Source organism: Lynx canadensis, chromosome C2 (assembly GCF_007474595.2).
Source record: "Lynx canadensis isolate LIC74 chromosome C2, mLynCan4.pri.v2, whole genome shotgun sequence".
NCBI lineage: Eukaryota > Metazoa > Chordata > Mammalia > Carnivora > Felidae > Lynx > Lynx canadensis.
Genome location: NC_044311.2, coordinates 120,069,165 through 120,093,954, shown reverse-complemented (window position 1 = coordinate 120,093,954; position 24,790 = coordinate 120,069,165).

Below are 24,790 nucleotides of genomic sequence, written 5' to 3'. Positions count from 1 at the left end.
CATAATTTGAACAGTGTTTGCATTTATAATGGTCATATACCCAATTTACTAATTTAATTTTTTTTATGCTGACTTTCCATTGCCCCTCCTTTTGTTGTTTAATTCTGAGATCTATTTCATGTCATTTTCCATTGTGGTGATTTCTATGGCTATGTTCACATCTAATGATTCTCTTCTTCATCTCCCTTTTTCTTCATCACTTAAAAGCATCTTCATTATTACAATGCCTAACCTACTTACTTTTTGCTAGTCATCCCTTCATATAACTCCTATTTGGAATATCTGCATTTTTATTTAGCTCAATTTAAGGATCCCAATCAATTTAACCTTAATTGCCTTCTTACAAAATGTTATAAAAGAATGAAAGATATTGGGGGGGGGTGGGGAATAGTCAACATATCATCCTCAGATTTCTCCTGATTTTCCATCAATTGTGAACCTAGAATTTCATGTCCTAGAATGGTGTTTCTCAGCATGTGATCCAAGTACCAGAATCATCCAGTGAACTTGTTGACAGTGTTATTCTGGGTCTCACCATTGGCCTACTGCTTTGGAATTTCTGGATGTAGAGCTGATAGTGATCTTAATGCACACGATGTTTTAAGAAGCTATGGATCCAAGAGCTCTAAAAGCTATATACAGATAGCTATATACAGAAGAATCTATATACAGAAGGATCTATATACAGAAGAATAGGAACACCTGGGTGGCTCAGTCGGTTAAGCATCTGACTTCAGCTTAGGTCACGATCTCACAGTTGGTGAGCTCAAGCCCCACAGTGGGCTCTCTGCTATCAGTACAGAGCCCACTTCAGATCCTCTGTCTCCCTCTCTCTCTGCTCCTGCTCCACTCATGCTGTCTCTTTCTCTCAAATATAAAACAAATAAACTTAAAAAAAAGATAGAAAAGAATGACTGTTTGAATTATATATATTTTTCTTTTTAAGGATCTTTATAGAGGTAAAATTGAGCAAAGAGGTACACGTTTGTCTTCATACTCTACCGTAGCAGGATAGTGATTCCAGTCCCAACTACATGTGTAGATGTCACTCAATGTAAGCTGAAGCTCGTTAGGTCTTATGACAAGGAAATTGTTATTTTAAGGTAAATCTATAAATTCATTCAGTAGGGGAACTGAATATCGTATGTTATATAAGCCTGGCATAATAGGGTTGCATTAGGATTTCACGGATACAATAATTCTAAATATTACAAGTAATATTACTGAGAATAGGAAACATTGTTAAATTACAGATGGTAATTAATGATCAGTAGATATTTGCTTGGTAAATAACTATCAAAATATTTGAACCTCACAAGAAAACTTAAATATGTATGAAAAACTTACCCTTTGTAGATTAAACAAAGTTTGTAGTGAAGTCCGGAGTTTTTAAATTTTACACATTTTCTTGATTAAATATTTCATAAACATTTGTGAAAGGTGATGTGATGAAATTAAAAACATCTAAATGTGGCATTGACAATGGAAGGGCATTATTATTCACTTGTGACTGAAGGAATCCCACAACTTATGATAACTGAAAGTGGCTTTGAAATATGTCCTGGGAGTTGAGCTTTCTCCTAGGGAAATTAATGCCTTATTTGTTCACATAAGACTGTGGGGAATAGAATTTAATCTTATTAATTTGACATTTATTAAATACATATGTTTTTATAGATATTATAAAATAGAAGTGTCTGAATATATAGTTTACTTACCTACATAGGATTTTCAGAATGTCAAGAAGGATTATTCTGAGGATGTGGCTGTGATCAAGGCTAAACCAAATACAAGCAAAGTGTAAGGACAAACTCTAAATGCATATACTTATTTCTTGAAAGCCCCCAAATGCTCAATTTAAAATATTTACAGCTCAGATACTGAATTATATTAATGAGGTTGGGTTTTGAAAAAAAGAGAAAAAAGAAGTCATGGAATGTGGTGCTGCCTTGGAATCTAACTTTGCAGAAAACTCAAAGCAAGTTTTCCATCTCTGAATAAGCACATAATGTTTATTATGTCAAAAACTAAGAAAAGCCATTCATCATCTTTCTTTCAGCCAAATCTTCCACCTGATTTTTTTCTTCCTTATGTCCCTTTGTAATTTATAACTAGCAAGAACTATATCTAAGACATATTTTTAATCAGTTTCAGCATTGAGCTCAGTATATTAATTGATATGTAATTGAAGATAATAGGGAAATGTATGAAATTCAAAAAATTGTCCTTTAACTTCATTGAGTGTCTACTGTGTGGTATTAAGCTAAGTATTGGTGTAAAGAAATACAAGATAAAAATGCCTGCTACTGTGATCACCATCTAATGAGAGCAAAAAACAGTTTTAATGAGGGAAAAAATTGTGGAAGAGACATTTCAGGTAATATCTGAAGTGGAAATAGAAACCAGGAAAAGACAGGCAATATATTCTAGTGAGGGCAATAGCATGTATATAGACAATTATGCATATAAATCATGGTGCATTTGTGAGAATCAGGTTTGGATATACTATGAGAATAGTCTAAAATGCACCAAGGTGAACCAATCTCATTAGTATTCTGTAAGTTCCTGGAAATAAAAATCAAAAAAGCTAAGTGGGATATGATTGTAACAGCCCAAAGAAAAAGACATTGTTTACTATAAAATTTTTAACATTCAATAATTATTTACTAAAATATTAGAAATATTTATTACACTAAAAAAACATAGTCAAGGCTTTATTGACTAGATTGTTAAATTTTAAGGTAGAGGAATTTGATTCCTCATACTATTTATTTTAGGATAAATGTATTTAGGGTAAATATTTTTTCTTCTTACAGGTTTATAATATTGTGGGAGCTTTTTAAGAGAAAGATGGAGATAAAGACATTATTTTAGCCTTTGTTATTCTACTTAAAGTAGTGTATTCTATACAGAACACTGCTGCTATAATATATGAATAAAATGACTGTTTGAACCTAACTAGATTTCTAATGAACAAAGTGTGAAATATTTCATGCAAGTCTAAAATGTGTAGTGTGATAATAAGGAAAAGTCTAAAGCAGGTACAAAATATGAAGTGATAAAGTCTAACCAAAGGTGGGAATTAGGCCCTAGGTAAATGGAAGAAATATATATGATCCCTGGAATTTTAAAATATTAGTGAGGGCATTGTGTTTGGAGTGGCTGGCATCAGCTATCAAAAATGTTCATAACTTTGCTATTTAACTATCAGAATGTTTATAGCATTGCAATTTAACGGTCCTAGCCATGCAGAATTAAAATGTCACATATAAATAAAATTTAAAAATTATTTTACAGTAGATATCCATAACCACTTATAACATATATAGATAAGTTATAACAAGCATTTGGCAGATATACAATAGGAGCAGTATTCTGCTATTCAGGACTTTAAATTCATTATGTCCTTTATTCTAAAAGTACTTTTTATCACAAGTTACGCATTTCACTTGTGAGGACCAAATATTTTAATGATGGAGTTTGATGATACTGAAAAGAATTGGAATGTTTGCATAATCTGGAAATTAATCTTATAGATGGGTTTCATTTGTATTGATAACCAAGAAGCATCTGAATAGCCCCTATTTTGAGAACAAGTATACAGGAGTCTGTTAAGAACACAGGAAAAAAATAAAAGAGTTAAGAGGAATGGCAAAGGCATTGCCCTACTTAATTTCAGGATATGTTGTGACAGTAAATTCTATTCACTGTCTGGAATAACATTTCAAATGTCCCATATGACATTTTTATTCTCGTCATTAGCATTTTAAAAATATTAAATCCATCTAAAAATCTAATTTGAACCTCTAGGTAACTTCCATTTCTACCATTTTCCAAGTTAATAATATGATTTTATATATAGTAAACATATTCTTTCCTTGTAATTATATGGCTTATTTTCGGTTAGTCTCCAGGACAGTTTCATAACATGGCTATATTCTATGTGTTCTTTAAATGCAGTTTTGTTCCCTTTTGTCCTAAAGAGAGTGCTCTAATAAGCTGTCCTCTGTTTTAAGTTTTGAGTTTAAAACCTAATTGCAGGGTGGATCAAAAGACTTAATAGTGTAATTAACTTATTCTTTAGCGTTCTGAATTTATTGTGAGTTAGAAACAAATTAAGCCATGAGTGTCATGACGAAAGGATTTCAACAGAATTTATATGACTGAGCATTTCTAAATGAACTTCATAGAAATATATTTAACTGTTTATTTGTAAGGTTTCCTCTCACAAAGGAATATCTGTATTAGGTATTTAGTTATTAAATATGTATTGAATATATATTTAGCTATTCAGAAATATACGAAACCTTAAAAAATGCTTTAATATCTATGGAAAAATGTATAGAAGGGTAAAAATTAAATATTTTAAATCAATCCATACATTTAAGGGAATGTATGCCACTTCTTTAATGAAACTACTTATTAGGTAAATAAGGAGATGGACTATTGAAATAAAAGGAAAAAAGATAAAGGTGCCACATAGCTGTTACTTTTTGCTTTTAAAGCTATTTGTAATCCTTACTTTATTCTTTATTTTTAAGATACAAAGAAAACAAGGAGAAAGAACTGGAATTGGTTGGGTCTGTAGTACTGTATGTTAGGGACCATGCTGGAGGCTTTGAAATATGCCATGTCATTAAATATGTAAATTTACCAAGTATAGTGAAGATAGTTTTCCCTGTTTGAAAATAGGCTGAAAGAGTTACAAAACTTTGAAGACACAAAGATAGTATGATGGATTTAGAAGAACATATAAGACATAATATAGGATATATATAATATGTATAAGAATATAAAATGATACTTTAAATAGAATAATGTAAAATATCTAATAGTCCCCATCATAGACACTTAAAAATATCATCTTCCTACCTTCTCTTTCTCTAGTTCTATTAGAAAAATACATCATAGAGGGTAAATTTTATAGAATCAAATCTTGTCCTCCCTCGATTCATAACTCCTTATGCTCATTAAGTGAACAAAATTTATTCATAAAAGTGTAGCCACAGAAATAGAATATCTGAATGGCCTATACTGGTAAGGAGATTGAATCAGTAATCAAAACCTTCCTAACAGAGGAGAACCCTGATCCACATAGGTCACTGGTGAATTCTACCAGACATTTATTTTATTATTTTTTAATATAAATTATTGTCAAATTGGCTTACATACAACACCCACTGTTCATCCCAACAAGTGCCCTCCTCAGTGCCCATCACCCACTTTCCCCTCTCCCCCCACCCGGCATCAACCCTCAGTTTGTTTTGTGTATTTAAGAGTCTCTTATGATTTGCCTTCCTCCCTCTCTGTAACTATTTTTTTTCCCCGTTTCCTTCCCCCATGGTCTTCTGTTAAGTTTCTCAAGACCCACATATAAGTGAAGACATATGACATCTGTCTTTCTCTGACTGACTTATTTCGCTTAGCATTATACCCTCCAGTTCCATCCATGTTGCTGCAAATGGCATGATTTTATTCTTACTCATTGCCAAGTAGTATTCCATTGTATATATAAACCACATCTTCGTTATCCATTCATCAGTTGATGGACATTTAGGCTTTTTGCATAATTTGGCTATTGTTGAAAGTGCCACTGTAAACATTGGGATACATGTGCCCCTGTGCATCAGCACTCCTGTATCCCTTGGGTAAGTTCCTAGCAGTGCTATTGCTGGGTCATAGGGCAGTTTTATTTTTAATTTTTTGAGGGACCTCGACACTGTTTTCCAGAGTGGCTGCACCAGTTTGCATTCCCACCAACAGTGCAAGAGGGTTCCCATTTCTCCACATCCTCGCCAGCATCTATAGTTTCCTGATTTGTTCATTTTAGCCACTCTGACTGGTGTGAGGCAGTATCTCAGTGTGGCTTTGATTTGTATTTCCCAGACGATGAGTGATGTTGAGCATCCTTTCATGTGTCTGTTAGTCATCTGGATTTCTTCTTTGGAAAAGTGTCTATTCATGTTTTCTGCCCATTTCTTCACTGGATTGTTTGTTTTTCAGGTGTGGAGTTTGGTGAGTTCTTTATAGATTTTGAATACTAGCCCTTTTCCCGATATGTCATTTGCAAATATATTTTCCCATTTCATCGATTATCTTTTAGTTTTGTTGATTGTTTCCTTTGCAGGGCAGAAGCTTTTTATCTTCATGAGGTCCCAATAGTTCATTTTTGCTTTTAATTCCCTTGCCTTTGGAGATGTGTCAAGTAAGAAATTGCTGCGGCTGAGGTCAAAGAGGTTGTTGCCTGCTTTCTCCTCTAGGGTTTTGATGGTTTCCTGTCTCACATTTAGGTCTTTCATCCATTTTGAGTTTACTTTTGTGTATGGTGTAAGCAAGTGGTCTAGTCTCATTCTTCTACATGCTGGTGTCCACTTCTCCCAGCACCATTTGCTAAAGAGACTGTCTTTTTTCTACTGGATACTTATCCCTGCTTTGTGAAAGATTAGTTGGCCATACATTTGTCTCTATTCCATTGGTCTATGTGTCTGTTTTTGTGTCAATACCATACTGTCTTGATGATTACAGCTTTGTAATAGAGGCACAAGTCTGGGATTCTGATGCTTCCCGCTTTGGTTTTCTTCTTCAATATTACTTTGGTTATTCTGGGTCTTTTGTGGTTACCTACAAATTTTAGGATTGTTTGTTCTAGCTTTGAGGACAATGCCAGCGCAATTTTGATTGGGATTGCACTGAGTGTGTAGATTGCTTTGGGTAGTATTGACATTTTAACAATATTTATTCTTCCAATCCATGAGCATGGAATGTTTTTTCCATTTCTTTGTGTCTTCTTCAGTTTCCTTCATAAGCTTTTTGTAGTTTTCAGCATACAGATCTTTTACATCTTTGGTTAGGTTTATTCCTAGGCATTTATGGTTCTTGGTGCAATTGTAAATGGGATCAGTTTCTTTATTCCTCTTTCTGTTGCTTCATTATTGATGTATAAAAATGCAACTGATTTCTGTACATTGATTTTGTACCCTGTAACTTTGCTGAATTCACATATCATTTCTATCAGTCTTTGGATAGAGTCTTTTAGGTTTTCCATGTAGAGTACCATGTCATCTGCAAAAGGTGAAAGTTTAACTTCTTTGACAATTTTTATGCCTTTTATTTCATCTTGTTGTCTGATTGCTGAAGCTAGGACTTCCAACACTATGTTAAACAACAGTGGTGAGAGTAGACATCCCTGTCGTGTTCCTAATCTCAGGGAAAGTCCTCAGTTTTTCCCCACTGAAGATATTAGCTTGGGCTTTTCATATATGGCTTTTATGATGTTTAAGTATGTTCCTTCTATCCCAACGTTCTTGAGGGCTTTTGTTAAGAAAGGATGCTGTATTTTGTCAAATGCTTTTTCTGCATCTATTTATAGGATCCTATGGTTCTTATCCTTTCTTTTATTAATGTGATGTATTACATTGATTGATGTGAATATTATATCAGCCCTGCAGCCCAGGAATGAATCCCACTTGATCATGGTGAATAATTATTTTTATATGTTGTTGAATTCGATTTGCTAGTATCTTGTTGAGAATTTTTACATCCATGTTCATCAGGGATGTTGGCCTGTAGTTCTCCTTTTTTCATGGGGTCTCTGTCTGGTTTGGGAATCAAAGTAATGGGGGCTTCATAGAATGAGTCTGGATGTTTTCCTTACATTTTTATTTTTTGGAACAGCTTGAGAAGGATAGGTATTATCTCTGCTTTAAATGTCTGGTAGAATTCCCCAGGGAAGTCATCTGTTCCAGGACTCTTATTTGTTGGGAGATTCTTGATAACTGACTCATTTTCTTCACTAGTTATGGGTCTGTTCAAATTTTTATTTCTTCCCATTTTAGTTTTGGTAGCATATGAATGTCTAGGAATTTGTCCATTTCTTCCAGGTTGTCCAGTTTGTTGGCATGTAATTTTTCATTGTATTCTCTGATAATTGCTTGTATTTCTGAGGGATTGGTTGTAATACATCCATTTTCATTCATGATTTTATCTGTTTGGGTCCTCTCTCTTTTCTTTTTTAGAGGCCTGGCTAGAGGTTTATCAATTTTGTTTATTTTTTCAAAAAACCAACTCTTTGTTTCATTGATCTGTTCTGGTTTTTTTTGTTTGTTTGTTTGGTTTTTTTTTTTTTTTTGGATTATATATTGTTTATTTCTGCTCTGATATTTATTATTTCTTTCCTTCTGCTGGGTTTGAGGTTTCTTTGCTGTTCTGCTTCTAGTTCCTTCAGCTGTGCTGTTAGATTTTGTATTTGGGGTTTTGTTTGTTTGTTTGTTTCTTGAGATAGGCCTGGATTACAATGTATTTTCCTCTTAGGACTGCTTTTGCTGTATCCCAATGGATTTGGATGGTTGTGTTTTCATTTTCATTTGTTTCCATGTATGTTTTAAATTTCTGCCTTAATTGCCTGGTTGACCCATTTGTTCTTTAGTAGGATGTTCTTTAACCTCCATGCATTTGGAGGTTTTCCAAACTTTTTCCTGGGGTTGATTTCAAGTTTCATAGCATTGTGATCTGAAAGTGTGTATGGTATGATTTTGATTCGCTTATATTTATTAGGGCTGTTTTGTGACCTAGTATGTTATCTATCTTGGAGAATGTTCCATGTGCACTCCAGAAGAATGTATATTCTGATGCTTTAGGATGAAAAGTTCTAAATATATCTGTCAAGTCCATCTGGTTAGTGTATTATTCAGGGCAATTTTTTCTTTATTGATTTTCTGTTAAGGTGATCTGTTCATTGTTGTAAGTGGAGTATTAAAGTCCCCTGAAATTACCACATTCTTACCAATAAGATTGCTTATATTTGTGATTAATTATTTTATATATTTGGGTGCTCCCAAATTTGTGCAAGACATTTAAAATTTTTAGCTCTTTGATGGATAGACCCCATAATTATTATATGATGCCCTTCTTCATCTCCTGTTACAGTCTTTACATTAAAATCTAGTTTGTCTGATATAAGTGTGGCTACTCCAGATTTCTTTTGACTTCCAGTAGCATAACAGATGGTTCTCCATGCCCTCACTTTCAATCTGAAGGTGTCTTCAGGTCTAAAATGGGTCTTTTGTACACAGCAAATAGATGGGTCTTTTTTTTTAATTCATTCTGCTACCCTATATCTTTTTATTGGAGCATTTAGTCCATTTACATTCAGTATTATTATTGAAAAGTAGGGGTTTAGAATTACTGGGTTATCTGTAGGTTTCATGCTTGTAGTGATGTCTCTTATCCTTTGCGGTCCTTTCAATAATTCAGTTACAGAGTTCCCTTTAAGCTGACTTCCTTCAGTTTTTGATTGTTTGGGACAACCTGTATCTCTCCTATTCTGAATGACAGGCTTGCTGGATAAAGGTTTCTAGGCTGCATATTTGTCCCATTCATCACATTGAAAATATCCTGCCACTCCTTTCTGGCCTGCCAGGTTTAAGTAGATAGGTCTGCTACTACCCTTATGTGTCTACCCTTGTATGTTAAGGCCTGTTTATCCCTAGCTGCTTTCAGAATTCTCTCTTCATCTTTGTATTTGCCAGTTTCACTATGATAGGTTGTGCAGAAGATCTATTCAAGTTACATCTGAAGAAAGTTCTCTGTGCCTTCTGGATTTCAATGTTTGCTTCCTTCCCCAGACTATTATTCTAAATTCTTGTTCAGTTATATTGTTTATATCTGTTTTGATCAATTCTTTAGCTGTCATTTCCTCCTGGAATTTCTTTTGAGGAGAATTCTTCTGTTTCTTTTGAGGAGAATTCTTCTATTTCACCATTTTGGCTAGTTTTCTGTCCCTTATGTGTTTTAAAAGCTTTTTATGTGCCCTGCACCTGTGAGCACTACTATATTAAATAGGGGTCATACACTGTCCAGGGCCTGGCCCTTCAGGAGGTGTTTTTTTGGAGAGTGTTACTTGCTCTCTATTGTTGTGACCTTGGTTGCTTTATTTCCCTACTCAGAGCAATGTATTGGACCCTCCACAAGATGTGCTTTGATTTGTTAGTTGAAGTAGCCCTGGAAAGGAAAACAGACAAAAAACAAAACAAAAAAACAGAAACACCAGCTACAAGTAAACAAGCTGGCGGAGGTGATGATGAAAGAGGCCTTATCCCATAAAAAGAGAGTAATAACGGGCAGAGAAAAAGAAAGAATAAAAATTGACCATAGAAACTAAACAGCTTAATCCAGAGAGAGAGAAAGGAAAATAAAGGAGGTGTGGAACATGTGTCAAGAGTGGATTAAACATGTCTGCTTAAACAAACCAACAACCAGAGTAACCAGACTAGAGGAGAGAAAAGGTAAGTAGGACAAAAGGGAGAAATATATCTATATAATAAGAATTGTCTGTGAATTAAACCAGGCAATGCAGCAGTGCTGGTCTGGAGGAGGGGCCATCTGGATCCTCAGCGTCTGTCCTGCTCCAGTAAATACGAGTTACCAGGCACAGAAGGGCATGGTTTGTTGTAGGCAGCCCTCCTCCAATGTGGGTCCACCCTCCCATCCCTGAGGTCCCACCTTGGTGGTGGTGGGGAGTAAAATGGCAACCTCCCAGTCTCTCCTCCACAGACCCAGTGTCCCAAACCACCCTGTTCGAGGCATCCTCACTGTGCTGCAAACATGAACAAGGTGGTTTGTCTCGCTTTGCTGACTCCCGTACCTGGCGCTTGGCAGGGATTTAAACTCTTGCTCTACGTGCCCAGATACTGGGGAAGCACAGCTCCCTGCTGCCTGATACGTGGTCCCTGCATAGCAGTCGCAGGCAGGCTTTGTTCTGTCCCATAGCACTCCAGGGAGGGGATCCTCTCTGACCTAGTCACTGAGCCTGGGAAGGGCTCCCCTTCTCCCTGGGTGCATGTTTGGACAGCCTGCCCCAGTCTGGAGATAGCCCTGCAGTTAGAGATTGTATCTTTCTCCATCCTGGTCTGAGGTTTTTCTTTTGTCCAGATACAGTCCTTTGCTTCCCTGGCCTCTCTTTCTCTTCCCTTTGTTTCTCTGCAGAAGTGGATCCCTCCCCTCTGTTTTATCTCTCCCAGTTCGCAATCACCCACCTATGGCCCATCAGGTTGTCCTGGTGGGTCCCTGGAAGCACGACTGTCTCTTTTCCTCCCAGATTCTTGGGGTTCAAAGTCTTTTGGCTTCAGCACTTCTTTCTTTGAGAGACAAGGGAAGTTCGGATCTCCCTACTTCTCCATCATGTTGGCCCCTCCTCCCCAAATATTTAAGGCAAAAAAATTCTTCTGAAACTCTTCCAAATTTTTGAAGAAGAGGGAACATCTCCTAATTCATTTATGAGGCTAATATTACTCTACTATGAAAGCCAAATGAAGACACTACAGAAAAAAAATTGCAAACCAACACACAAAAAAGTCTTCAATATACTTTGGTTTGAATTAGCAAACTGAATTTGGCAGAATATTAAAAGGATTGTATACCATGACTGAATGGTATTTATTTCTGGAATGCAAGATTGGTTCAACTAAAAATAAATTAATAAAGTAATATACCACATTAACAGAATGAAGGACAAAACATGATCATATCAATTGATGCAGAAAAAGCATCTGACCAAATTCAGAAATGTTTTATGATAAAAAACACTCAACAAAGGATGGATACAAGGGAAAACATCTTCAACATAATAATGGAAATATAGGAGAATCCTGAAGTACTATACTCAATGGTGAAATACTGAAAGATTTTTCTTGATGATCAAGAATAAAACCAAGATTCCTGGTTTAGCCACTTCTTTACCATATAGTATTGGGAGTTCTAGCCAGAACAGTTAGACAATGAAGGAATGACTAAAAATAAATGGCATCCACATTGGAAAGGAAGAAGTAATAATTATCTATTTGCAAATGACATGAACTTAAATGTAGAAAACCCTAAAGATTCCACAAAACAATTGGTATAGCTGATAAATTAATTTGACATTTCAGAACACAAGTTAAACACACAATCAGTTATGTTTCTATGTGCTAACCATGAACAACACAGAAAGGAAAATTCTTAAGCCATTTTACAATAGCGTCAAAAAGAATAAAACACTTAGGAATAAACTTAGCCAAAGAAGTGAAACTGGTATACTGAAAACTAAAAAATGTTGCTGGAAGACATTAAACACATAAGTGGGAAGACATTTATGTTTATGGATTGGAAGACATAATATAGTTAGGATATCAGTACCACCCAAAGTGATCTGTAGATTCAATGTCATTCCTTTTAAAGTCCCATTGCAATATTTTTTGCAAAAATAGAAAAATATATAAAAAATTTGTATTCTACATAATTGCCAATAGAAAAGACAATCTTAAAAAAGAACAGAGTTGAAAGACTCACATGATCTGATTTTAAAACTTACTTAGAATCTGCAATAATCAGATTATGTCACTGGCATATATATGGTAGACATATAGATAACAGAATAAAATAGAAATCCCAGAAATGAATTCTTACATATATGATCAAATAATCTACAACAGTGTGGCCAAGTTCATTCAACAGGGAAAGTTTAGTCTTTTAACAAATAGTGCTAAAAGAACTTGGATATACATATGCAAAAGAATAAAGTTGGGTGCTCACCTCACACCATATGCAAAAAATTAAAGTGGGTCAAAGAGCTAAACATAAGAGCTAAAGCTATAGAACTGTTAAGAGAAAATGCAGGGTATAGGATTCATTCAATTTGGCAATTATTTCTTGGAAATGATGTTAAAAGTGCAGGCAACAAAAGCAAAAAAAAAAAAAAAAAAAAAAACCCAGATAAAATGGACTTTATCAAAATGAACTTTTATTTTTACATCAAAAGAGTGAAAGGCAACCCACAAAATAAGAAATTATTTGCAAATACTATATCAGATAAGAGATTCCTATCAAGAATATGTAAAAAACTCCTGAAACTCAATGCTAGAAACAACCCAATTTTAAAAAAAGGCAAAGGACTTGAATGTACATTATCTGAAGAAGATATACCAATAGCAATGGAAACCAAAACCAAAATAAAATATCATTTCATATTACAAGGATGACTATTTTCAAAAGAGCCAAAAAAACAACCCATAAAAACAACACTGTTGGCAAGGATATGCAATTACTGGTAGGATTTAAAGTGGTGTAGCTACTCTGGAAAATGGTATGGTGGTTCTTCAAATAACTTACATGATTCAGCAATCCCACTTCTAGGTATAAATCCCAAAGAACAGAAAGCAAATTCTCAGACAGATGTTTGTACACTGTGTTTACAGCAGCCTTTTTCACAATATGCAAAAGGTAAAAATGACCCAAATGTCTATTGAAGGATGAATGGATAAACTGAATGGATAAACAGAATATGGTGTATGTGTGTGTGTGTGTGTGTGTGTATATATATATATATATATGCAATAGAATAATATTCAGCCTTTAAAAAGAATGGAATTCTGATACATGCTACAATATGGATGAACCTTCAAAACATTATGCTGAGTAAAACAGGCCAGACGTGAAAGGACAAGTGTTGTATGGGTCTACTTATATGAAGTAAATAGAATAATCAAATTCATAGAGGAAACAGAATATTGACAACCAGGAGCTAGGGGCAGGTGGGGGATGGGGGGGATGGGGAGTTACATTTTAATGTAGTTCCAGTTTGAGATGATGAAAGCTATGGAGATCGGTAGTATTGATGGTTGCATGATGTAAATGTGCTTAACGCCACTGAATTGTACACTTAAAAATTTAAATTGGTGAATTTTCTGTATATTCACCACAGTTTTTCTTCTTTTATGAGAGATGTCAGTATTTAGACATTTGGTTATTTGCAGTTATGATAAAGGAAGAAGGAAAATTGGTTAATACTTTTGGAGCTATCACTATTAGCCAGATAGTGTCTTTGTCCTTTATGTAGAATTTTTTTTCATATAATTCTTATGATAATCTACACTACATATTTTGACTGCCATTTTTTTTTGGAGGAGGAGGATGTTGAAACAATTTACCCAGAATTACATTACATGTAAGTAGTAGATATAAGATTTAAAAGTGTGCTTCTCTGGACCCTAAATTCAAGTCTTTACAAGCATATTTTGAAAACTTAAGAGAATATATTTTCCTACATTCAAACAATAAGTTTTTTCCTTACTGAAATTCTGTTCATTTTTGCAGACAAGATGGATTATAGTCCTGATAAATTAGTGCTGTCATGACCACCTAAATTTTCACAAGAAAAGAGATCACAGTTTATGTTATGATCATTAGTTTTATTTCCTGATGTATATACCTGGCAATTACAGAAAATTTATCATTTGTTAAACTGATAAAATATATACATTTACATTTCTTTAACTATATTGAAAGATCATTGTTATATCAAATAAAGTAGCTAAGTTACTATAATTTGGCACTTTGCTAGAAACATCCACAGTAACACCACACATACAAAGTTACAGAGGAAAGCATTTTTGATAAATGCGTTATTTTTGTAAATTCATGTTACATTTAATTTACCAATTGAATACTTAAAAATGATTAAGCAAAGTCTGACTTGTCACTATTAATTATTAAATATATCATAAAATTATGATCCATTAAGAAATATTTAGAGATGCCTGGGTGGCTCAGTCAGTTAAGCATCCGACTTCAGCTTAGGTTATGATCTCATGGTTTGTGAGTTTGAGCCCTGCATCAGGCTCTGTGCTGATAGGATTCTGTGTCTTCCTCTTACTCTCTGCCTCTCCCCCACTCATGCTCACTCGTGCTGTCTCTGTCAAATATTAATAAACATTTAAAAAAATTTTATAAACCTTAATTAACATGGATTTCTAAGTTGAGATGTTAAAGCATTACTCACATATATAAATATATGGTAACCGATATCTTTTCATTGTGAAGTTACTTTCTACATAAGTTATTTAGTCCAAATACCTTGTTTTCTTGGAAGACCATGTCAAACAGGATATCAGGGAAAAGAGGAACATTCTTAAAAGCTAACCTAGAAGATGAGATTTAAGAATTTTTTTCTAGGAAATGTTATCTTTACTAGGACATTTGAGTTTCAAGTGTGTATGATTCAATCATTTTCTCAAATTGGTAGGTGGATTAGATGGGTGTTTGTGTTACATTTTAACTTTTCAGCAACAGATTTAAGGATTATGGTTTTCTTTTGAAAATAAGTAGAAATGATTTCTCTGTGAAGTTCCTAAATATTTCGTAGTTTTAAGTTATGTACTATTTATTTTCAAATATACTTAAAAATAACTGAATATGTATTCTCATATAAAATCTGCTGGAAAATTTAGTGTTAAATTTAGGGTGAATATTAATCATATTTATCAAAATTATCATCAGCCAACTAACAGAGCAGAACTGGGTTTCACTTTCTTTTTAAATTCTGGTTAAGAATTGAGACAAATGCAGAGAATTTCAATTTTTCCTTGATGATGAGGAGCTGTGGCCATTCTTGTTTTGTTACCTCATCCTGCCAGGAACTAGATCTTTATCCACATACTCTTACTGGTTAGGAGACATTGGTATTTCATTTTGTTTAAAATATTGAATTAATAGGAAGAACTAAAGGTATATTAAAAATAAACATGCTAAAACAACAATCAAAACTTAATTTAGGGGGCCCTTGGGTGGCTCAGTCGGTTAAACGCCAGACTTTGGCTCAGGTCATGATTTCGCTGTTCCTGGGTTCCAGCCCTGTGTCGGGCTCTGTGCTGACAGCTCAGAGCCTGGAGCCTGCTTCTAGTGTTGTGTCTCCCTCTCTCTCTGCCCCTGCCCCCCACCCTCTCTCCCTCTCAAAAATAAACATTAAAAAAGAAAACAATTTAGATATAAAACCTGTTTAATAGGCTGAATGATAAGAAATGTATTAGATACTATGTTCTTTCCTCCTTAACAGAGAGGTCCTCATAAAATACTGATATTAGAAAAATGTTTAATGTGCGGAAAATAAAATCACTTTATTATATAATGATTTTCTTTTTAGAGTGCAAGACTTCTTTTGGCATTTTAAATATTATCCATGTGTAGAATTGGATCATTATCTGGAATTTGAGAGTTAAAGGAAGAAAAATCCAATAAATTTGACAGGAGTCAGGTGGATAAAATAGAAAAAGAAACAAAGAAGGTGGTAGAATGTAAGGGCCGCAGTGTGATCTGGGAAAGAGTGAAGGCAAAGTGGGAAATTGAGACAGGAAATTGAAAGTTGCTGTTCAACAGGTATTAAAGTTTCAATTGTACAAAATGAATTAAGTTCTAGAGATGTGGTATACAACATTATGTCCATATTAACATACTGTATTGTGCATTTAAAAATTTAAGAGAGTAGGTTTTATGTGTTCTTATAGAAGTTGCCAGAGTCCAGCTCCAGCAGGTCCAGGGGTTCCCGAAGGATGGACGGCACCGGTGAAAATAAAACAAAAGTGAGATAAAAAACTAAAATAAAAAACAAAAATAAGAATGGACACAGACACCAGCAGTGCGTTGAACTGGCCTATTTATTGTAGCAAACGTGGCATTATATATGCTAGTGATTTCCTTGAGACATACGTCATCTATGTTTTTCTAACATTACCTAATTTTGAAAATGTTCCTATGTGTAATCAACCTTTAAGAAATAATGTGACAATTTTCCCCTAATTTTCCTGCATACCCTTTGATTATTGATTGATTTCTTACATTATTCCATTATGCATCTGAGTTTATCTATAATCTACAAAGCGTTTGCTTGGCTCTTCTCATGAAAGGCCCTCCTTTTCTCAACACCTCAAGTGGAACAGTTACAGGGACATGACCTTCTAACCTCATGAAGCCAGAAGAACAATGTCTTTGCCTTGGTCCCAGGTGCCGGAAAGGGGCGGAAAAAGCCTTAGAAATCCATGCCTCATACATTCTCAGAGAGACAATGCACCTAGGAACCAATGAATCATTCTGTACCTTAACCGACTAGGTTCAGTCATCATCTGGAATGCCTCCTGGGGGCCAGGTGGGCCTAGGGGTTGAAGTCACCTGTGCCCAGAAATACACTCCTTAGTTGCCGGAGTGGAGCTTTCAAATCCATATGTCTCTCCTTTACAGGCCCTCCTTGCTGGCAAATGTATGAGGCTATCCTTCCTGTAAGTAGAGGAGTTTCCATAGGGGATGACAAGGGCTAAAGGGAAGGCCGCACAGTTTCTTGCAGAACCTTATTTTCTTCCCTAATGGTTCTTTTCCCAGGGGGCCTGCCGAAGGCACTTCCCCAACAGACAATACCCCAGGTACTTCATTAAGGCCAAATTACCTAAAAGCGGGAGTACAAGAAGCTTCACTGTCAGTGGGCCGGCCTGCAGTGACCAATCCGTCCACAGCCCGGGCCCTGCCACTCAGGCTGGGATAGCTCGGCTTCCAGCACGAAGTAGAAGTCGTAGTAGCAATAATTGTAGTAGTAGTTGTTGTCACTGTTGAAGGCAATGAGAGATACAGATGGATAAGTAAGGTAGCTCATTAATGGCTAACCAAGATCACCTGCATATAAAAACTAAATGAGGTGGATGACACAAAATGTAGGGTTAGAGGAAATAAAACTGGTCATATACTGATTGTGTTATTTAACTGCCAAATTTTAAACTACTAAATTAAAGTGTATGTTGTGATATTTGAGCAAATGTGATGAACGATTTATAGTGGCAGAAGTACCAAAGACATAACAGAATGAGATTACTCTGTTAAATAGCAAACTATTCTGTTCTTGCATGTATTTTAATCCTCTTTCTTGAGGCATCATAGTTTCCCTTTTCTGAATGCTATAGCTCTGGTTACCAGGGAGGGAAGTATCAGAGGAATGAAGTATGTTCTTCTTGTTCACAGTATGTTATTTTTCTGTTATTATGTAAATGTTTTCTACAATTAAAGCAGCCCAAGGTGTATCTATTTTATGCTTATATTTGCAGAAATTCACATATAGGGGAAGACTGATTTAAAAATATATATATATGGTGAGCCCTAATCAAGTCATTGTACATGCTGTTAGCCTTGGGAATTAGAAGGCTAAGCAGAAGTATGATGATGAACTCTTGGTAGGTTTTTCCTTGGTTTTAAATATTCATAGAGTTATTTTTTAATCATTAATTTTGCAAAAAGGGAGTCGTGTTCTAGATGTAACAGGTTCAAGATTTGCTAACTCTTTATGATGATACCTCTTAATGGAGTTAAAAAAATCAGGATATATGAATCTAGACTATACCTACTGACACTGCATGTCTGTCATTCTTGGTCAGAGGCAAATAACAGGACACAGGGAAATTGCTGTAATCCTTCCTAAGTTTGTGATGTGGCACATTTACAGGTCTGCATGAACAGTCGGATGCTTTCTCAGTTCATCATTCATGAGTTGTTTCCCCAACCCTGTCAACAGTTATTCTTCTGAGGAGCAATCATCCGTATCTTGCATTCCTGTAGGACTACAAAGGCATCCCTCAATGAGCAGTTATATTGAGGTTGCTTACTTGAGCCTCAAAATGGCACTTGTGTTGTGATATAACCATCAGTTGCCAGATGGAAATAGGGTCCAGTAGTAATTGGGAAGCTCCAAGTGTTTGGCATAGTACTATTCTCTAGTTTAAGCACCTGCCTTAAGGCATTTCCCTGTATTTTTTGAATATTAATGGTTATCTTGGGGCATAAAAGATATACATCTTAATGAGCAAAACTAAAGACATTTTCTAATGTTCTTGAACTGACAAGTTAGAGACAGAGATGGGCTCTACACAGATGACAATTTTTTTTTTTAAAATGGGAATATAATAGCCTCTGGAGATACTGATCAGGACAGATAGATGTTTCTTCTGGTCTACTTAGACACTAGAGATTTATGATACGAATCTATTAGAATATATTTCATCTGCTCCTTAAATCTGGAACAAAGATGTGCCCTTGATTCGAAGAGAAAAGTTTTAAAAAGGCACATCAAAGTGAAAGAGATGATTTGGACATTTTGCTGACCTGGAAAGTTTTTATTTGGAAAGGAGCATTCTTCTAACTCAAGAGCTGAAACCAGTGAAGTTGACCAAGTGACATGGGATATTAACTTAAGGAATATAATTTGTAACTGAAATTTAATTGCAAAGCACTCTCTTTTAGTCTCTCTCTACATATTGTGCATTTCATTAATTTTAACTAAAATCTTTAATTCATATAAAATAAATGAACTATCACCTATTATTGAATGCACAGTATGTTACTTCCACAGCCATAGTTTTCTAAGTATATCTCCATGATAGAGCTCTGTGATTTTTATTAAAACACACACACACACACACACACACACACACACAACAAAAACAAAAGTAACTATAATTGATAAGTTTTTGTTTTGTTTTGCCTTTGGGAATCTTAGAACAAGCATGTATTACTTGAACAAAATATGTCACAAATTTAGAAGTTATGAAGCATAATAAAAATTTATCAATGAAGCTACAATTATTACTGCTACCTATTAGTCTCTCCCATTCACTTATATGTCTTGTATTGTAATGAAAATTACTTGAATTTTTATAGTTAGCAATTTTATTTGTGTGCTATATGTATGTAATTACTATATGTATGCATTTTTGCATAATATCTTATTTTACTTGAGCTTTTATTTTTATTTATTTTTAATTATTTTTTTTAATTTGTTTATTTTGAGAGAGAGAGAGACAGAATGCGAGTGGGTTAGGGACAGAGAGAAAGGGAGACACAGAATCTGAAGCAGGCTCCAGGCTCTGAGCTGTCAGTACAGAGCCTGATGCAGGTCTCTAACTCACAAGCTGTGAGATCATGAACTGAGCTGAAGTTGGACGCTCAACTGACTGAGCCACCCACGTGCCCTTTATTTTGAACTTTTAAAAGTGTTTTCATACTTTATGAAGTTTTGGATATTTTTATTGCACATTGTTTCTAAATTTCATATGATTGCTATTATTTTATTTGTTGCCATTTTATTATGTAATATGAATACATTCTGATTAATTGTATATCCTCCTGTATTATGGGCAGTTCCCATTTTCTATTGATATAGATAATGCTGCTTTGAATATTCTAGGTTTTCTAGTGTGCATTTGCAGTAATTTGTCTAGAGGTACAGTTGCTGGCTTTTAGTATTTGAATGTATGACTTTACAACATAATGTCAAATTTGTTGCCAAAATAATTACATCAATTTATTCCACTAGCAGTATACATAGTTAACTATGTTCTATATTCCCAACATTTTTGGTATTGTCAGACATTGCCAGTTTTATTAATATAAGAGTTATCTATTACCGTTTTATTTTACAAATTTCTATTTAGTAATGAGTTGTGAGTATCTTTCATTTATTTTCCTTGTTTGGCCATTGTTTATAGGCATTGTATGAAACATATGTTTTATACATTAAAATATATTCTGGATAATAATCATTTTTCAACTCTATGTGATGGAAATTTCTTCTCCTGATTTTTGTTTTCTCTTTTCACATTTTTAAATGCAGTTTTTGATGAAAAGTTCCAATTTTAATGTCCAGTTAGTCAACTTTTCTTATGTTTGAATAATGTTTCTGTGCCAAGGCCAGTAAGATGTTCTTTTGTCTTACAAAGTATTTTTTTTAATTGTATATTCTTTTGAGAGAGAGAGAGAAAGACAGAGAGAGAGAGAGAGAGAGAGAGCAAGCAGGGAAGGGGCAGAGAGAGAGGGAGACACAGCAGGCTCCAGTCTCTGAGCTCTCAACACAGAGCCCAATGTGGGGCTTGAACTCACAGATTGCAAGATCATGACCTGAGCTGTAGCTGGCCGCCCAACCGACTGAGCCACCCAGGTGACCCTGTCTTATACAGTTTTTATAGTTTTTGTTTTATACTTAAGTCTTTATCTGAAGTTGATTGTTGTGGATCTCATGAACTAGAGATCTAATTTCATTTTCTTTTTTCTATGTGAATAATGAATTGTCCCATCACCACCAATTAAATACTCTCTTCTTTTCACATTTATTAATGATGATAACATTTACAATGATTCTTTTGTTACATATTACATGTTCTTCAACTATTAGATTTTTCTTTGATCTTTTCTTTGTCTTTTCCTGTTTCAAGACTACATTAGCTTAAATGTATTTGTTTCCTAATAAATCTTGATATTTAAAGAGGAAGATCCTCTAAGCTTGATCTTCTCCAGGAGCCAGGGCCTTACAATTCCCTATAAACTTTACAAAAATTGTGCTGGAAAACGTTATAACAATTTCATAGCATCTACACAACACTGTACCTCTTATCCATTTATTTATGCCTTTTTTTAAAGCTTATTTATTTATTTAAATTTTTTTTTAATATTTTATTTTTGAGACAGAGAGACAGAGCATGAGCAGGGAGGGGCAGAGAGAGAGGGAGACACAGAATCAGAAGCAGGCTTCAGACTCTGAGCTGTCAGCACAGAGCCCGACGTGGGCCTCGAACTCACAAACCGCAAGATCGTGACCTGAGCCGAAGTCAGACGCTTAACCGAATGGGCCACCCAAGTGCCCCTAATGTTTATTTATTTATTTTTGAGAGAGGGTGAAGGGCAGAGAGAGAGGGAGACAGAGAATCCCAAGCAGGTTCCATGCTGTCTGGACAGAGCCAGGCCCAGGGCTCGAACTCCCAAATGGTGAGATCATGAGCTGAAACCAAAAGTTGAACACTTAACTGACTGAGCCACCCAGGTGCCCCTGTAATGTGAAAAAGATTTTTATTTTGATATAGTCCCAATAGTTTATTTTTGCTTTTGTTTTCCTTGTCTTAGGAGACATACCTAGAAACATACTACTATGGCTGATGTCAGAGAAATTATTACCTGTGTTGTCTTCTAGGATTTTTATGGTTTCAGGTCTTACATTAAGGTTTTAAACGCATTTTGAGTTTTTTTTCTGTATATGGTGTTAAAAAGTGGTCTGGTTTCATTATTTTGTATGTGTTTGTTCAGTTTTCCGAGCACCATTTATTGAAGAGACTGTCTTTTCCCCATTGTATATTCTTGCCTCCTTTGTCATAGACTCTGTTTTGTTTTCCTTTGATCTTTGAGTCTATTTTTGTGCTAGTACTATGCCGTTTTGACTACTAAAGCTGTGTAGTAGATCTTGAAATCTGGGCTTGTGATAGCTCTAGCTTTGTTCCTTCTTTCTCAAATTTACTTTGGCTGCTTGGGGTCTTTTGTGGTTCCATACAAATTTTAGTATTATTCTAATTCTGTGAAAAAATGCTATTAGTATTTTGATAGGGATTGTAATGAATCTGTAGATTGCTTTGGGTAATAGGGACATTTTGACAATATTCTTCCAATCTGTTAGCATGGAATATCTTTCCATTTGTGTCATACTCAATATCTTTCATGAGTGTATTTTACTTTCTAGAGTACAGGTATTTCCTCTCCTTTGTTAAGTTTATTTCTAGGTATTTTATTATTTTTGATGTACCTGTAAATAGGATTGTTTTCTTATTTTCTTTTTCTGGTACTTCATTACTAGTATGTAGAAATGATACTGATTTCTGGGTATTAATTTTGTATCCCACAACTTCACTGAGTTTATTTATTATATCTAATATTTTTTTGTTAGAGTCCTTAGGGTTTTCTACATAGAGTACCATGTCAACTGCAAATAATGAAAGTTTTTCTTCTTTCTTGTCTGATTGCTCTTGCTAGGACTTCCAGGACTAGGGAATAAAAGTGGTAAGAGTGGACATCTTTGTTTTCTTCCTGATAATAGAGGAAAAGCTGTCAGTTTTTCACCATTGAGGATATTGTTAACTCTGGGATTTTTCATATATGGCCTTTATTATGTTGAGGTATGTTTCCTCTAAACCTACTTAGGTGAGAGTTTTTATCATGAACGGGTATTGGACTTGTCAAGTGGTTTTTCTGCATTTATTCAGGTGATCATATGACTTTTGTCTGTTTTTTTGATGTGATGTATCATGTTGATTGATTTGTGTATATTGAACCATCCTTGTATCCCTGGAATAAATCCTACTTGATTATGGTAAATGATACTTTTAATATATTGTTGAATGTGATTTTCTAATTTTTGTTGAGGATTTTTGCCTCTATGCTTATCAGTGATATTGACTTATAGTTCTCTTTTTATGGTGTCTTTGTCTGGTTTTGGTATTAGCGTGATGTTGGCCTTGTAGAATGTATTTGGAAGCTTTCTTTCCTCATATATTTTTGGAATAGTTTGAGAGGGATAGGTATTGTTAAATGTTTGGTAGAATTCATCTATGAATCCATTTGGTCCTGGATTTTCATTGTTTGATTTTTTTTTTTTAATTACTAGTTTAATTGCATTACTAGTAATTGGTGTGTTCAGATTTTCTATTTCTTCCTGATTCAGTTTTGGAAGATTGCTGGTAGGAATTTTTTTTCATTTTTTCTAGGTTGTCCAGGTTGTTGACATATAGTTTTTTGTAGTATTAAAATCTTTTGTATTTCTGTGTATTGGTTATTTCTTTCCGATTTTATTTATTTGGGTCTTTTTTTTTTTCTTACTGAGTCTTGTTTAGAGTTATCACTTTTGTTTATATTTTCAAAGAATCAGCTCTTGGTTTCATTTTTTTCCCATTTTTTTAATCCTTATATCATTTATTTTTGCTCGAACTTTATTATTTCCTCCTCACCTTGGGCTTTGTTTTTCTTCCTTTTTCTAGGTGTAAGGGTTCATTGTTTATTTGAGCTTTTTCTTGTTTCTTGCAGTAGGCCTGTGTTGCTATATATTTTCCTCTTAGAACTGCTTTTGCTGCATCCCAAAGATTTTAGACTGTTTTGTTTTCATTTTGTTTGCCTTCATGTACATTTTTATATCTTGGATGTCTTTGTTGATCAATTTGTTTAGCAGTATGTTTTCTAGTCTCCATGTATTTGTGTTTTGTGTTTATTTTTCCTCAGTTTATTTCTTGAATTTCATTTTTAAACTGTTGTGGTCAAGAAAGATGCATGGAATGATTTCAGTCTCCTTAAGTTTATTGAGGCTTGTTTTGTGGCCTAACAGGTGATCTATTCCAGATAATGTTCCACATGCACTTGAAAAGAATGTGTATCCTGTTGTTTTTGGATGGAATATTCTGTATATTTCTGTTAGGCCCATTTGATCTAATGTGTCATTCAAAGACACTGTTTCCAAATTGATTTTGTTTCCTTATTGATGATCTATGCATTGATGTAAATGAGGTATTAAATTCCCCATGCTATTATTATGTTCTCATCACTTTGTCTCTTTACATTTGTTAATACTGGCTTTGTGTATTTAGGGGCTCCAATATTGGGACCATAAGTATTTACAATTGTTATATTTTCTTATAAGATTGATCACTTTATCATTATGTATTATTTTTCTCTTCAGTGGTCTTTGCTTTAAAGTCTATTTTGTCTGTTTTGACTATTGCTACCCCAGCTTTTTTATTTTTTATTTTTTTTTTTTTGCTTCTATTTACATGGTAAATAGTTTTTCATTCCTTCATTTTCAGTCTGTTTGTGTCTTTAGGTCTGAGGTGAGTCTCTCATAGGCAGCATATAAATGAGTCTTGTTTTTTTATTCATCCTGCAACCCTATATCTTTTGATTGGAACATTTAGGCCATTTTCATTTAAAGTAATTATTGATAGGTATGTACTTATTGCCATTTTGTTAATAGTTTTCTGGTTGTTTTTGTATTTTTTCATCTTTTCTTTTTCTCTTTCTTTGTGATTGATGAGTTTCTGTAGTGTTATGTTTGGCTTTATTTTTATTTATTTTTTCTCTGTGTATATCTATTATAGGTGTTGGGTTTGTGGTTACCACAAGGTTCACATAGAACACCCTAAGTATA